Source organism: Orycteropus afer, unplaced genomic scaffold (assembly GCF_000298275.1).
Source record: "Orycteropus afer afer isolate SDZICR_OR568_19922 unplaced genomic scaffold, OryAfe1.0 scaffold00325, whole genome shotgun sequence".
Classification (NCBI taxonomy): Eukaryota; Metazoa; Chordata; class Mammalia; order Tubulidentata; family Orycteropodidae; genus Orycteropus; species Orycteropus afer.
In genome coordinates, this window is record NW_006921912.1 from 2524590 (window position 1) to 2536073 (window position 11484).

Below are 11484 nucleotides of genomic sequence, written 5' to 3' on the forward strand. Positions count from 1 at the left end.
CGTCATCTCACCTATTTTGGTCATGTTGTAAGAAGGGACCATTCCCTGGAGAAGGATGTCATGCTTGGTAGGGTGGAAGGTCGACAAAAGAGGCGAAGGCCTTCAACAAGATGGATTGACACGGTGGCTGCGATGATGGACTCACGTAAAGCAGGGATTGTGGGGCTGGCGCAGAATCGGGCAGTGTTTCGTTCTGCTGTGCATGGGGTGGCTATGAGTCGGAAACGACTCGACGGCACTTAATAACAACAACAATGTAAAGTGTTAATAACACAGGAGTAGCACAGATCCACTGATAAATTTTTGACAAAATAGTACACGATGGTACAGAGTTAAAAATTAGAGTGATCAAAACCAGATTTACCACTAAGCTGCCCAAATTGATCCCTACGTGAGGGGGTGGTTGGGCCCTGGCTGCCTTGTTGATTCCCTGAGAATGAAATCTGTCCTGGTAATTTTCTGCAGCCCTTTCCTGCTGGGTGGGAAGCTAGGGTCAGACCCGCCAGAAAATGCTTCAGAGATCAGGATGGTGATAGGAAATAGGCAAGACATGGAGTTGTGCTGCCTATAACTTTTTCATATATTTAGAGATGAATATTTTTGCTTCATTTTTGAACATGTATTTTGCTTCAGAAATTCAAGCTCCTTTCTCATACAAAACTCACTACTGTTGAGTCGGATCCAACTCATAGCAACCCCTCTTTGGGTTTCTGAGGTGGTAACACTACGGAAGTAGGTTTCCCAACCTTCCTTCTGAAGAGTGGCTGGTGGGTTTGAACAGCCAGCCTTCTGGTTGGCAGTCAAATATCTTAGACACTATGCCACCAGAGCTCCTTTTACCATACAGGCAATTCCCAAAGTATTCACCAGAATAAACTGACATTATCTCAAATCCAGGGGGTGGTAGTGTGGTTTGGTTGTTACAGTTATTTATTGAGTGACAAATTACGTCCTTATCTATAAATATGAAGAGTAATACCAACTCCTAATGTTGTTGAAAACACAGAATGGGATAATGTGTATGTAAAAAGTTTCATATTGTCAGTTGCTACAGAAATGGGAGTTGTCATCAGGCATTTGGGAATTTCTTAATTATTCCCTGGACTTGAGCCTCTGTGATCTAGCACAGCAGGAGTCTTCCTCCTTCGAGGAGGCTAGTTACCAGTTAAATCAGAGGGCAGTTGTTGGCGTGAGATGGTAGTTCCTGAGAAACCATTTCAAAAAGAAGTCCAGTTTGTACATCGATAGGCCATGCATACCAGCATTAACAGACCTTGACTAACTGAATTTTAATGCACACAGGTACAAGACTTAGAAGACCATGAAGAAACTGACTGATGTAAATGTGCATGTGCCATGTTTGTGATATGGACAAGATGTCACCAGAGAAGGAGAAAGAGAAGAAAGATAAAGAATTTTACACACCCACAAAAATGTATATTACCATAGTTATGTATTTATGCAAAACTTATTATGAAATATGGGTATGTGTATAAAAATGAAATATGAAAAGAAGTAGGAATTCTGTATGTATGCCAGTAACTAAGTTTCTTTTGCATATGAAATGGAATCCAACAAATTGATAATTGGACTTAAGCTCTAGGATTGCTCAAAAGCTAGTTTCTATGACTTTAGGCAGGAGGCATTGTTCAGTTAAAGAGAGATCAGATTCTATCAGCTGAGAGTTTTGTAGCTTAAAAAATTGAGGAGTCAATAATTTTGTTGCTTAAGAAATTGGGGAAATTAGGTTGGAATGCAGTTTATTGTAAGTAAAATTAGAGAACTAAGGGAAAAGATTTTTTGACTCCACTGTATTCAGAGGAAAGATAAAGTTAGATCAGGATTAGAACTAGAAATAGTATATAACACTCTCATAGCTCAAAAGAAAATGATTTGAATGGGGAACAGGCATTTCCACTAGATCCCTCTTCTTTGTGTGGTCTTTATATTGGGGTCCCAGTAGATTTGTTCTTGAATTCCTCATCTCATGTCACATTATACCTCAAAAAACTCAGCCACTTTCATTGCCTCACCATTTTTCTATTTTTAATTCCCAAATTATTATTTCCTGATTTTCCACTTTCAGAGTCAACATTTGGCCAAGACAGAAAAGGCTTGTAATTGGTGGTACTTACATGTTGAATGCCCAAGAAGCTTTGTGGAAGGAATTTTGGGACATCTTTGACAGAAGACAGATTAGAATTTAGCCTATAAAATGCAGTTGCTTTAACAAAAGTGCAGGACATGTATACTGAAAACTACAAAACATTGTGGAAAGAAATTAAAAAGAGAAACTATACCTCATGTTCGTGGATTGGAAGACTTAGTATTGTTCTTTCTTTTTTCTTTCAGTTGTGATTTGGGTGAAATTTTACAGAGCAAATTCATTTTCCATATAGCAATTCATACACATTTTTGTTTTATGGCATTGACTGTAATTCCCCACAGTGTAACAGCTCTCTTCTCACTTCCTCCCCATAGTTACCTCTTCCCTGTGTCCTTCCTTTCCATGCACTCCCCCCCCCCCGAGTTTTCTCCCTTGCAAACACTGCCCTTCTGTTTGTCCATGATTCATTTCTCCAAGGAGTGTTTCTGCCTGATGTAAATGCTCACTCCATAGGCCTATCTTGTTTGGCTGGAAGCCACAGGAGTGAGATCAGTTCCAGACCTGAAGGGTAACTAGGGGCCATAGTCTCAGGGGTTTTGAGTTTTTTCCCACATTGTTCTCCCATTCTATCCAGGATCCCCTGTACTAATCCCCCTCTGAGTGGTTGACAGTGGTAGCTGGGCATCGTCTAGTACTTCTGGTCTCATGATCATATAGGCTGAGGATCACATGGTCTGCTAGTCCCTTGGACTAATTGTTTCCACGTGTCTTTGGTTTTCTTCATTCTTCTTTGCTCTGGATGAGGAGAGACCCATTGTTGCATCTAGATGGCCACTTGCAAGCTTTTAAGACCCCTGTTACTACTCACCAAAGTAGAATATAGAACTATGTTTTTGTGTAGTATGTTATGCCAATTGAGCTTGATGTCACCTGTGACCATGGTCTTGAGTCCACAGGCCCAACTATTCACTCCCTCAGGGTAGCTGACTGTGGCCAAGATGTCACCACAACCTTGTCCCTTGTCAGCTCTACTTTACACCCAGACATTCTTTTTTTTTTCTTTTCTTTATTTTTTATTTTAAGAGCTTGTTTTACATTCAATGTAATGTGTACATTTAGTTTCATTCCCCATTCGCCATGTCCAACCCTAACTCAGTGTTCTCCCCTCCCTACCCTGCAACCCTTCCCCTGAACCCCTTATATTTATGCACTCCTATTTGTCCTGCATTTCCTCAGTTTGAATGTCCTCTGGTGTCCCATGGTCTATTGCTCTAAGGGATGTATTACCATAGAGTATGTGGGTGCATCATCCTGGGTTGAGTGGTCTATGTGTACATCTTGTTAACTATTGAGCTGAGAGAGCCTGCCCCTGGGGATGAGTTTTATTCCAGGTGCAGAATGTATTCCAGGGCCATAGTATTGGGAGTCTCACCATTTTTCGTCTGACCAGTAATTCTGGTCATTATTGACTTTTTGGATTTTGTTCCACTTTTTCCCTCCCACTCTATCCAGGATCTCCAGATTTGATCCTTTCCTGAGTGGTTGGCACTGGTAGCTGGGCACCATCTAGTTCTTCTGGTCTCGAGGGCCATTGTGTCCTAGGGCTGATTGCTTCTAAATGCCCCCCTCCCCCCCCGTTTTTTTTTTGCGTTCTTCTTCACTTCCGATGCTAGGAGGCCATTAGCCGCATCTTAGATGGCTGCTTGAAAGCTTTTAAGACTCCAGCTGCTACTCACCAATGTAGGATGTGGAGCAACACTTTTATGTGTTTTGTTGTGCCAATTGAGTCTGGTGTCCCCCAGTATTGTGGTCCTGAGGCAGTAGATCTATTGGATCTCTTTCCTATAGTGTCTGGATGTCTGTGAGGGATTACTCTGTGCCTATCTTCTATTGTTTCTGTAAGGAATACAGGTATTTTGTATCATTGGCGTCTGTGCAAGATTAGGCTCAGCTGAATCTTATCCTTGGTCTAGAGTATACCTCTGTTCACTGACCCCTGTACACCCAGACATTCTTAAGGCACATTACAAAGATGCTTGTAGCAACATTGTCTGCCAACCCTGTACTTGGTTATGGGCACACTCCCCCCTGCCTAGACTTACCTGATCATTTGCCCTGGAAGACTTAGTGTTGTTAAGATGCCAGTATTACCCACAGTGGTCTGTAGTTTCAATGTAATCCCTATTAAAGCTACTTTTATTTTTGTCAAAAATTGACAAACTGATTCTAAAATTTTGTGGAAATTCAGAGGATCCAGAATAGACAAACAATCTTGAAAAATAAGTGCAAAGTTGGAGGACTTACACTTCCTGATTTCAAAATATACTGTAAAGCTACAGTAGTTAAAACAGAGTTGTATTAGGATAGACAGATAAACCAATAGAATATAATTGAAAATCCAAAATAAACCCATACATCTATGGCCAATTGATTTTTTTAAAAATAATATATGTTATTGTGTTATTGATGAAAATTTATGCAGCTGTTTAGGTTTCTATTTAACAATTTTTATACCACTTGTTCAGTGACATTGGTTACATTCTTCACAATGCGTGAATATTCTCATTACAGGCAGTCCCTGGATTATGAATGAGATCTGTTCTAAGTGTATCTTTAAGCTGAATTTGTAGGTAATTTGGAACAGGTACATACAGATCTTATTTAGCCTTACTTTAGTGCAAGAGGCGGAGCTCTGGTGGTGCAGTGCTTAGAGCATTTGGTTGCTAACCAAAAAGTCAGTAGTTGCAATCCACCAGCGGCTCTTTGTGAGACAGATGAGGCAGTCTGCTTCTGTAAAGATTTACAGCCTTGGAAATCCAATGGGGGTCTCTATGAGTTGGAATTGACTCAATGGCAGTGAGTTTTGTTTTGGTTTAGTGCAAGAGGAGCTCTGGTGGTGCAGTGGTAAGGCATTTTTTTCTAACTAAAATATTGGTGATTCAAACCCATCAGCTGCTCTGTGGGAGAAAGATGAGTCAATCTGCTTCCATAAAGATTTATAGCCTTGGAAACCCTATGGGACAGTTGTACTCTGTTTTTTAGGGTTACTATGAGTTGGAATTGACTTGATGGCAGTAGGTTTGTTTTTTTAGTTACTGCAAGAAAAAGCTTAAAGCCTTTTCAGTGATTTAAAAGCTGCATGTGCAGCAAGTGAAGGTGATTTTGATGAATAATTTGTTGGGAGTAGGGGTTGGCTCAGTTGATTCCATTTGATGAGAAATTGTCTATTGAAGAATATTCTCCAGTCATAGTGCAGGGGAAACTGTATATCCACATGCAAAGGAATGAAGTTGGACCCTCACTTCACATCATAAACAAAAATGAACTAAAAATGGATCAATGGCCTAAATATAAGAACTGAAAAAAAAAAAAACAAAACCTCTTAGGATAAAACAAAGATGGAAGCTTTAAGATCTCGTTTTTGACAATGCATTCTTAGATATGACATCAAAAGCATGAGCAACAAAAGAAAAATAAATCGGATTTTATCAAAATTAAAAGAAATTGTGCATCAAAGAGCTTAAGAAAGGGATGTGACAAATTACAGAGGAGGAGAAAATATTTAGGAACCATATATCTGGTAAGGGTTTAATATCCAGAATATATAAAGAACTAGCACTTGTCGTAGTTAAGTTTGTGTCAACTTGGCTGGGCCTGGTTGAGTGGCTGGGCAGCTGGATGTAGTATTCCCCATGAAGAGACCGGTAATCAACTCCATGGTGGAATCTACTGTGAGCAGCTGAGTAGCTGCCTTAGGGATGTGGTCTGTTTCCTGTGTGTAAGAAGCAGCTTTGGGAATGGTCTCTAGTTTATGGCATGCTTGAACCCTGCATGTAGCCATGTCGTTGTTCAGCAACCTGTCATGCTCTGCTGACCTTGGGACTGTCAATGGACTTGAATTAATGGCCTGCATGTGATTTGGTAACATCGACACTGTGCCTTTTTATTTGTCAACCTTGGGCTTGCCAGGCTCAGCAGCCAGCAGCTGTCTGAGTGAAGAAAAGCCTCTAGCTTCAGTGGTTCGGGAGCAGGAGGGAGAACTGAAGCCCAAGGTTGGGCTTCTTTCACCCAGCCCCTGGAGCCTGGTACTTTGAACTTGAACTTGAACTTAAAGCCTCCAAACTGTAAGAGAATAAACTCTTATTTGTTAAAGCCATCCCATTTGTGGTATATCCTTGTCAGAACGGAACTAGGTAACTGAAACACCACTCAATAACAAAAAGACAACTCAATAAAAAATAGGCAAAGATTTGTGTAGACATTTCTCTAAAGAAAATATACAAATGGCTAATAAGCATATGCAAAGATGCTTAACATCATTAATCTTTAGGGAAATGAAGATCAAAACACAATGAGATACTACTTCACACTGACTATGATGGTTATTATCAGAGAAACAGAAAATCACAAGTGTTGACAAGTGTGGAGAAATTGCATCCCTCATACATTTCTGGTGGGAATGTAAAACAGTATAGCTGTTGTAGAGTAGTTTGGTGGTTCCTCTAAAAGTTAAACATAGAATTGTCATATGATCCAGCAATTCTTCACCTACGTTTATACCTAAAAAACTTGAAAGCAGGACTCAAACAGAATCTTGAATACATTGGGACACATAGTGAAGCTCTTGCACACATTGTAGTGTTATACACCATAGCCCAGCGGGAGAAACAAGTGTCTATCAGCAGTTGAATGGGTAAACAAAATGTATTTACACTCAGTGGAATATTATTCAATCATAAAAGGCATGATGTTCTGTGACATGCTATGACATAGATGAAACTGGAAAACATACAGAGTGAACTAATTCAAACACAAAAGGCTAGGTATTATATGCTCTCATATATGAAATACCTAGATTAGGCAAATACAGTGACAAAAGTTTATTAATGGTTCCCAGGGGCTAGGAGGAAAGGGAGATGGGGAATTATTGCTTAAAGGGTACTGAGCTTTCTTCTGTTTGGTCTCTAGCTTATGGCGTACTTTAACCCTTTGTGTAACCATGTCGTTGTTCAGCAGCCTGCCATGCTCTGCCAACCTGGGGACTTCCAATGGACTTAAATTAATGGGGTGATGAAAAACTTGGAAATAGAAGTAGTTATGGTTGCATAACATGGTGAATATAATTAATGTCATTGAATTTCACACTAAGAATTAGTTAAAATGGCAAGTTTGTTTCTTATATGTATTTTCCTACAATCAAAGACATTTCTTTCTACACTACTCCCTACTTGTGCTGGATCAAGTTATCAGTACACATGACTTTGGAAAAGCTGTGCTTGTAATGCATTTTAAATGAAGCTCCAGTGACAACATGACATCAACTTGGAGGAACTTTCCTTGGTGTTACATCATTCAGATAAGATCTCTCAAAGACTCCTAGAGAAAAATCAACTTTTAATGAGTTCCCTGAGGTCTTATTTGCTCTTGAATCTCAAAGAGAGTCTGCCTTATGGGGATTGTTTGAAATTTGTGATAATGAATTGTTTTTTTCTATTTGCACATTTCATACCGTGGGATTGGTGATGAGTTAGGATTTATTAATGGCACCATAGGGTATGGGAAAACTCTTAGAGAAAAATCTATAAATGAGGCACCATCTACTGAGACTTGGTTGAATATGGGCCACAGAGAAAGATATGCTATAATTGCAATGTTTACATATAAACGTAACTAAGCTTTGTCAGGAAGAGGGACTTTTGCCTTAGTGCTGTGATTCCATCATTTCCCCAAGAGGGCTTTAGCTTATAACTCTGATTAAAGACATAGCTAACCTACCTGCTCACTGAGGCTTGAATTTATTTCTTTGGCAAAAAATTTTATCTTCAGTAAAATATGAATTCCTTATGAGGAATGTGTCACATACCAGCTTTATTAGCCTTTAAAAGAATGAGTTTATCATATTCCTTTTTGAAGCTGATTTCACAATGAGTGGAATTTAGAACGGCCAGAGCTGTGTTTGGGGAACAGGATTGGTTGTACATAATATGAGTTGTGATTTCTTAAAATGTCAGAAAGGTTTTCTTGATTCCTCTGAGCTCTGTGTTCAAAATGTTCTCCCTTAGAGCTAGTGTTTTAGGTTAAGATACTGTGCATGAAGTGCAGGATGCAAATGAATTGCCTGTGAGGAATATTGCATTGAGTTATATTTAACCAATGATCCATTAGAGTTGGTGGTATTACCAAGCACAACTCCAAGCATGTCTCTTTCAAATCTTTATACAAATATCAATGTAACACGGAAGCCTAACTTAACTATCTTGTTAAAAATTGCAACTCATACCACTGCCCTTTGTACCAACGTGTTTTATATATAAGGATATTAAAGTGGGGGAAAAATGTCTTATACTTATGCACATATTTATAATTTCAGGTGTTCTCCAAGTTTACATTATACTTCCAAGTTTACTTTTTACAGTTCCAGGTGCTCTCCATGTTTCCATCTGGTATCTTTTTCCTTTTGTCTAGAGAACTTCCTTTAACATTTCTTGTAGTGCAGTCAGCTGATGACAGATTCTCCCAGATTTTGTCTCACTAAACATGTCTTTAATTCACCTTCCATTTTGAAAGATATTTTCACTGAGTATAGAATTCTAGACTGACAAGTTTTTCTTTCTGCACTTGAAGATGTCATTCAATTACTTTGTTGCTTGCATCATTTCTGATAGGATGTGTACAGTCATTCTTATCTTTTGTTCCTCTGTATGCAATGTTATTTTTTTCTTCCGGCCACTTGAAAGTTTTTCTCTTTCTCATTGGTGGTATTTAAGCAATTTGATTATGATTTACCTTTGTATGTTTTTTATTTGTGTTTATTATGCATATGGATTTATTGAGCTTCTTGGCTCTGTGGGTGTATAGTTTTTATATGACTTGGAAAAATTTTAGCTATTAATATTTTTAAATTTCCCTTTCCTTCTGGGACTCTAATTACACCTATATTAGAGTGCTAGATGTTGTCCCATAGGTCACGGAGGCTCTGTTCATTTTTTGTCAGTCTTTTTTCTTTATGTGCTTCAGTTTGTTAATTTCTATTGCAATGTCTTTTTCTAAAGGGACAAGGAGGTGACATCTTCTGACCTCTAACTTCACAAGAGGAATACAGAATCACCATCAGCAGCCCAAGGCCTGTGCCTATGAGGCCACACATGCCACCACCCTCCAGCCCTCTTACCAATCTTGATACCAACCATGCCTCCCTTGGCACCCACGGGTTTGATACTGCTGGTTTTCATACTTTCCTGCAGTGGCCACACAGAACTCACAGATTATTGGGTTTATTTGGGAAGCAACAGGCTACAATTCAGGTTCAGGAATGCACTCAGTCTCTTTCAGCCGGCTGTGTCTCTCAGCAGACTGTGTCTCTCAGCCAGCCTTAACTATCAGCCAGCTGTCTCTGAGTTTTTCTCAGTAGCATGTCTCTTTCTCAGCAGTGCATCTCTCTCGCATGTCTTGCTTAGCAGTGCGTCTCTCTCACATCTCTTTCTCAGCAGCGTGTGTCTTTCAGCAGTGTGTCTCTCTCAGCCTGCAGTCAGAAAGAGGTCTTCTGCCAGTAGGAGAGCTCATTTTGAGTCTGGCTCAATGACAACCAATCCCAGCATCAGAGGTCTACACACCTGAGAGAGAGTAAACTTTCCCAGAAGATTACTTCATACTGCTCCAGGTGGATGACAAGCAGCTACTTAGTTGCTCACAGCAAAGTGGGAGTTGGCTATGGACTATGACTAAAAAAGTCATACCATGTAATTACTACACCACAGTCTTCAAGTTCACTGATACTTTCTTCTTCAGTGTCTAACCTGATGTTAATATAATCAAGTGATATTTATATCTTCAGATATTATATATTTTTAAATCTAGGTACTCTATTTTTGATGTCTTCCATTTCTTTCAAAATTATGTTCATTTTTTTCATTTCAATTATCGAGCATATTGAGAATATTTATAATAGCTAATTTTAAAGTCTTTTTAATAATTCCATAATTTCTTTAATTTCTAGGCTGGTTCTTTTGAATTATTTTCCCCCTGGTTGTGAGTCACGTTTTTCTGCTTCTTTCACATCTAGCAATTTTTGATCGGGTAAAAACATTATAGATCTCATGTCATTGAGTGCTGGATTTTATTGTATTCTTTTAAAGTGTGTTAGACTTTCTTCTGGGAGGCTTTTAAGTATCTCAAGGGTCAGTTTGATCCATTTGAAATTTATTTTTAAGCTTCTTTTTTGGTGGATCTATAATAGACCAGGGAAGATATAGCTCCAGTACTAAGATGTGATCCTTCTGGATTCTCTAATACATGCCCCATGTATTCACAAAATCTCTCTGCTCTGGCTAGTGGGAACTCGAATGATTCCCAGCCCTGCGTGAATTCTGGGAATTGTTCTTATTGCTCTTTGGTAATTGGTTTTGTCAAAGAAGATTTTTGTTTGTTTTTAATTTGGCTTCATGGAATTTCTTTTATATTTTTTCTTCCCTTTTCTCTCTCTCTCTTTTAAATTGTGATTTGGGTGAAAATTCACAGAGCAAATTCACTTTTCATACAGCAGTTTGCATACACTTTGTCTCATGACATTGACTACAATTTACCACAATGCAACAACTCCCCTCCCACATCCTCCCGATAGTTACCTCTGCCCTGTGTCCATCCCTCCATGCAGTACTGCCCCCTGAACTGTCTCCCTGTGCATAAGCATCCCTTCTTTCTCCCATGATTGCTCTCTCCAAGGAGCGTATCTACCCCAGGCAAGTGTTCAACTAATATGCCTGTCTTTTGTTTGTGGAAGCCACAAGTGTGGGTTCAATTCCAGACCTGAAGGGCAGCTAGGGGCCATAGTCTCAGTGGTTCCACCAGGCTCTATTGTACCAGCAAACCTGGTCCCTCCCCCCTTTTTTTTCCTCCAAATGATTTCGAGTTTTGTTCCACATTGTTCTCCCTCTCTATCCAGGATCTCCTACATAGATGCCCTTCCAAGTGGTTGACAGTGGTAGCCGGGCACCATCTAGTTCTTCGGTCTCATAGTCATATAGGTTGCAGATCGGATGGTGTACCAGTTGCTAGGACTAGTTGTTTCCATGAATTTTTGGCTTTCTTTATTCTTCTTTGTTCTGGACAAGGAGAGACCCATCGTTGCATCTAGATGGCAGCTTGCAAGCTTTTAAGATCCCAGTCACTACTTGCCAAAGTAGGAGGTAGAACAGTGTTTTGTGTAGTATGTTATGCCAATTGAGCTGGATATCCCCTGTGACTATGGCCCTGAGCCCACAGGTTCAACTAGTCCGCCCCTCTGGGTAGCTGGCTGTGACCAAGCAGTGACTACCACCTTGTCTCTTGTCAGCTCTACTATACACCTGGGAATTCAGATCATACACAAAAACTTATAG